This window comes from Curcuma longa, unplaced genomic scaffold, assembly GCF_044706935.1.
Source record: "Curcuma longa cultivar G26 ecotype Majalengka, Jawa Barat unplaced genomic scaffold, ITB_CL_G26_1.1 contig_23009, whole genome shotgun sequence".
In the NCBI taxonomy this organism is placed as follows: Eukaryota; Viridiplantae; Streptophyta; class Magnoliopsida; order Zingiberales; family Zingiberaceae; genus Curcuma; species Curcuma longa.
The window spans coordinates 1-5,594 of record NW_027432061.1 but is presented as its reverse complement, the minus strand read 5'-3'; the positions used below and the strand labels follow the sequence as shown (position 1 = coordinate 5,594).

The 5,594-nt window shown below is 34.6% G+C and overlaps 1 non-coding gene and 1 pseudogene across 1 annotated transcript; one reads left to right on the top strand and one right to left on the bottom strand.

The window, feature by feature from the left end:
- Window positions 1–373: 373 nt before the first annotated feature.
- On the bottom strand, window positions 374–447 carry TRNAE-UUC (transfer RNA glutamic acid (anticodon UUC)). Its single transcript has one exon. It is a non-coding gene; the product is annotated as a tRNA-Glu (tRNA).
- Window positions 448–1,714: 1,267 nt separating this feature from the next.
- LOC141818020 (mitochondrial import inner membrane translocase subunit TIM14-3-like) lies at window positions 1,715–4,749 on the top strand (annotated as a pseudogene).
- Window positions 4,750–5,594: the final 845 nt, after the last annotated feature.

The following is a 5,594-nucleotide window of genomic DNA, read 5'->3' as shown; positions in this document are numbered from 1 at the left end:
AAGAGGTATTACACCAATTTTTTTTTATTCTTTAGGAGTATTTCATATTCTCCATAAATCTGGTGATAGAGTTCAAAATTTAATAAGATTAGGTCAAAAATATAATCTTACAATTACAAAAAATTGAAATTGTAAGATTATAATTATATTCATTATTTGTTATTTTATATATTTTAGCTTTAGTTCCATCTGTTTAGAATAAGTTTCTTTTAAAAAAAAATATTTTCAGTGGTTGTTGGAAAATTTTATATATATATAAATATATGAACAGTTAGAGAAAAAACTGGTATTATGGAATGGACAATAACTAATATTAATTTATGTGCTCAAAACAAAATATATATTAATAAATTTAATAGCAAAGTAAAAATATTTCCATTGCCGGGATATGAACCCGGGTCGCCTGGGTGAAAGCCAGGTATCCTAACCGGACTAGACGACAATGGAAGTGTTGTATGATGCCTTCAATAATTTTATTTAATTAAATTCTTTGACGGTTTGTTAATATTAAAATCAATGGCTTGTTCAATAAAAATAATAATAATAATAAGCCAAAATCCAAAATAATCAATTTTTTTTATTATCATAATGTGTGTTGTGTGTTATATTTTTGAAAGGTATAAAAGGCCGCATAGTAATTTTAACTAAAATTATTAGATGATTTTAAATTCGCTCATTTTTTAAAATATATAATTTATTTCTTGAAAATACATGCTTTTTATCAAAATTTGAGTATTTTTCGATAATAGCCAGATGGTGTCCAATTCCCAAATAAATCCTATGACCTTTAAAACTATACTATAATTTTCCATTTAAAGTTTGAGTTCGAGGACGCTTGGTATACATTCAGTAATGGAAATGGTAATGATTTTGATTGAGGGGTTAATGGCAATGAGAATGATTACCAGATTTTTGGTGTTTGGTATAGATACTGAAATGGCCACTGGATTTAACTCCAGTCGACTGGCTCCATATAATCGACCGCGTGCTCGATTAAATGTCGCAAATGTTTTTCTCAGAAAGTCGTGTAATCGATCAAGAAATCGATTACACTTGTCCATAATCAATCAAGCAATCAATTACAAGTAGACTAGGAGAAATGAGGAGAAAGGAAGAAGAGAGGAGGAGGAAGAAAAGGGGAAGGGGGTGGAGGAGCTCGGCCGGCAGAGAAAAGAAGAAGAGGAGGAAGATGGGGGGAGCTTAGATGAACGGGGAGAAGAAAAGGGGGGCGGCCGGCTCGCGGGTGGGGAAGAAGAAAGGAAGAATCGCGGCGGGGAAGAAATCGCAGGAAAAAAATTGCACCATAGAAATGCTGCGATAACCGAGGGAGGGGTAGGTTATGAAATCAAGGATATCAAATCCTTATTTTGATTTCCATTCCCGTCTACCAAACATTAAAAAATGGGAATGAAATAAATTTCATTCCCATTCCTCTCTCCTAAACCCGCCTACCAAGCACCTCCTAAAAGTTCATCTAACAATTTTACTCACAACCGTTATACAAGTCTAAACTCACCCAATTTAATTTCAAAAACAAGCTTAGAATTCTAAATATTTATATTAAATTTTAATTTTAATGATAAAAAATATGATTTTAGAATCGACTACCGTTAGGCCAATTTAGACCGGGCCGGACCCGGTAACGGCTTCTTATGCCGAGCCGACCCGGTCCGGCCCGGCCGGGAGAGCAAGGAAGCCGCCGCCCGCACCGACAACGGCGATACACCGCCCTTTTTGTTTCTTGTAGCCCAAGCCATGGGAATCCATATAAATCCCAATCCCTCTCCCTCTTCCTCGCCGCTCACCTCCTCCTCCCTTGCTCCGTAATCTCTGCTCCGAAGAACGCAACTCTTTCGCCCTAAGTTCATCTCAGGTACTTCAACCACTCTGCCCTCGAATTTGCCTTGTCAGATGTCGTTTCCATGGGGAAAAACGTGCCTTTTAGTTTAGGGTATGAGTTCTGATCAAATCCCTACCTTGTCTGTTTTTTTTTTTTGGTGCATGAAGCAGTGAGATTGCTTGGATTTGGATAGATTGGCTGGATATCTCAGTGCTGTGATCTTAATGGTACGTAATGATTCCGATGTTTAGTTAATCTTTTTTAAATGCTCGTTGCAGGTTTTCCGAATTTTGCTTAGTTAGTGATATCTTGGCCTGCAAAGTTTGAATGTTTTTTTTTTCCATTGTTGATGAATGGTGGAGATGTTATGACAAGATGCCAATTTATTTGATGAATTTTGAGCTCTTTGTTTTGACGTCCCAATGAACGATGGTAAACGAAGAGGATAAAGCACATTTTCTTTTTTTGATGAATAGCTTTGATTAGCTTTTTGTCTAGCTTTGGATGGATGAGTTACAAAGTATGGACATCACTTCAATATCAATGTTTCCTCTATTCCCCAAAGGAAATAAAGAGAAAAAAATAATATCGTTCGATTTGTCACTTTTAAGACTTGTAAAAGTTTAGATTCTATTTACCCGGAAGGAAGGATAGGGGACGACTAGTTCATGGAAATCTTTATTCATCGGCTCCAAATTTCAGTAGTAAGAAGTCTCCTTTCCTCTCAATGTGTTCACCTAGTTTTAGGCAGGTGAACACTGCGCCCATTGAAGTAGAGATGAGAATTGGTGTTATGTTGTGTTAATCAATTCATAAACAAGTCGTGTTTTTATAAGGTGTATGAACTAAATTTTCTAAAAAGTTAGGTTATATGATATAAAGGCTATATATGTTTTTAAAATAAATTATCTTTGTAAATTGGTCAATTCATATCAACCCATTTATATGTTAGGATTATGCCATATCACTTTAGGATTTTGTCTCTACTAATTGTGTTTCAGATTAGATTAGATTGACTCATGTGTAATATTGTGAACTATAAAAAAAGATGGAAAAAATGATCATTCTGCCTAACATGACCAGTTCTAATGTGAGAAGTGGGGCATTAGGTATTGGATGAGATTGGCATCAAGTGAGGTCATGGCGGGTAGCCAATGAGGAGGCGATACGATTACTTATGAGGCAATGTGGCAAGTTGAAGTAAGCAAGGCAATGTGGCAAGTTGTAGGCTGGGCAATGTGGTAAGGTGAAGTGGGTGTCGGAGAAGCTGAGTGTAAACTTGTGCCTTTACTTTCTCCTCTTTCTCATCTCCTTTGTGTCGAGGTAGAGGGGGTAAGTTAGAAAGTAGGAGTGAGGACTGAGGAAGAGGAAGTAAGTAGGTACCATAATTTTTATTCCTTCTTTCTCTCATCTCTTTCCTCTCCCTCTCCCATCCTCACAGTTTTTGTACTTGAAGAATTTTAGAATTCATTAGTAAATATATCTACATTTATTATTGGAACTTTGTAGAATCCAAAGTCTCTATGATCAAATGAATTTTCTCTCATTGTTTAAGCATATACAATCTTGTATACCTTTTCATGTCATTCTCAATAATGCAACCATGACTGCAGAAACTATCCAACTCCAAATATTCAATTTTGTTTGGGAAAAAGGAGCATTAATATTGCCTTGAAGTTTTATTAACTATTAGACTTTCCTGTAGATATGACAGTATAAAATAGTCCAATACTTTACTAGTGTTCAGTACAGCTCTTTTGCTGCATTCCATTTATTTGTCTATTTGTCAATATTTTTCTATTTTTCATTCCAATCCATTGGAGAGTTAAGGATTCTAACTTAAATAGTTGCTTTTGAGAATGCTAATTACCATCTCCAACTTGGTCTTTCTTATGAACCATCATTATAGGAGCTATATCTGTTACTAGCACAAACCGAAGTGTATGATTGATCAATAGATATCGGTGATCTGATCCTAGTTCTCGCCTATAATGATATAAACATGGCATTTTTTACTAGTTGCTTTAGCCTTTATGGTTCAAAGATATGCAAATAGACAAACAAGTAGTTCTCAAAAGCGAACAAATAAACTTGTAATATCAAGCTCACTAATCAATCAAACAAGTTAAAAATATAAAAGTTTCAAATAAGCTCATAACTTAAATCAAACTTAAGTTAAGCTTAACAAAGCTCAAGTTCATAAAAAGAAATCAAATAACTATTTCGATGACTTACTTCATTTTAGGCTTGGTTTCCTGGCTTGGTTTGTGGCTCTATTATCTTATCAAATAAGTTTGAAATAAGTTTGAACAATACAAAGTTTGGCATGACTTGGTTCATTTACAACCCTAAGATTTAGTATTGCTGAAGATCTTGAGCATTTATAATTCCTGATTTCTTCTTTTTGGATTCCAATTTCCATCTAATAGTTAGTATCCATGATATGGTTCATTTGTGATGCTTTCATGACATCCTTTTATCACTACAGGCAACTCCTTTAATTGCAAGTCTAACAGTGGCTGCTGCTGCGATGGGAGGTCGATACATGATTCAGGCATGGCAGGCGTTTAAAGCTCGCCCTGTTGTTCCTCAGTCCGTAGGTTCTATCCCGGCGGTTTCGAGCAGCAGATGACGAAGCGAGAAGCCTCATTGATCCTTGGCGTGAGGTATGTCCAACTCTGGTTCCTCTAACAGAATGTTGTATGTCTCATCGGTTCCTTCTTACACAAACTTGGACTTGGACTTGTCGCAGAGAGCATTCTTCTTGGGACAAGATCAAGGAGGCTCACAGGAGAGTGATGGCGGCGAACCACCCGGACAGTGGAGGAAGCCATTACCTCGCTTCGAAGATCAACGAGGCCAAGGACATGCTGGCGGGTAAATTCAGAGGTGGTTCATCCGTGTTTTAATTTCTTCAGTGAGCACAATTCACAGATATGATGAATCTGACACTCCATAAGAGTGTTCCAGTTTTTACAAAGGACTAACTAACTAACTACATTAACTAACCTTGACAATTTGATTTTTCAATTTCTTGGAACAATTGAGATGATTCAGTCCATTTTGTAAGAATTAGGTTTTACCCATTTGAAACACATGGAAATAATATTGCAATTGTTAGTGTTAATTCTTAGTTTATTTATAGAGAAGAGGTAATTTGCTAAGTGATGCCTATTTATTAAACGGAGAATGATACATAGGATTAGGATGGGTTGTCAATTTATCAATGAATATGATTTTGGTTAAATTTTTTATAAAAATCAAAAGCATCTCTGATTATCAAAATGGGTGATAGTTTGTAATGATTACATAGGATTAGGATGGGTTGTTAAATTTTTTATTTCAAAAGCATCTCTGCTTAATATTTTTTATTTTCAATTGAAATATTATTATAGTAGCTATATAGTGATAGTAACCATTGTAATGTATTAAAATAAATAAATTTAATTTAGTTTAAAAAAATATTATTATAGTGTTTTTTACTTTTGACTAAGTTAATAAAAAATATTTATTTTAATATATAATAACTAGCCTTATATATTATAATTGTTATATAAGTATGCGTAAGAATATTTAATTTTTGTTAGATGCAAATTTATCTATGAATAACTATTTTAATAGTACGTATGATAATTTAGTAATAAAAAATTAAAATAGCTATTTAAAGTTTAAAAATGGTTTGTTTGATGGAAGTCAGCTGCGTCGATATTTAGTGGATCCAGCGCACACCGGCCTGTTTATCCTTCCACCGTTG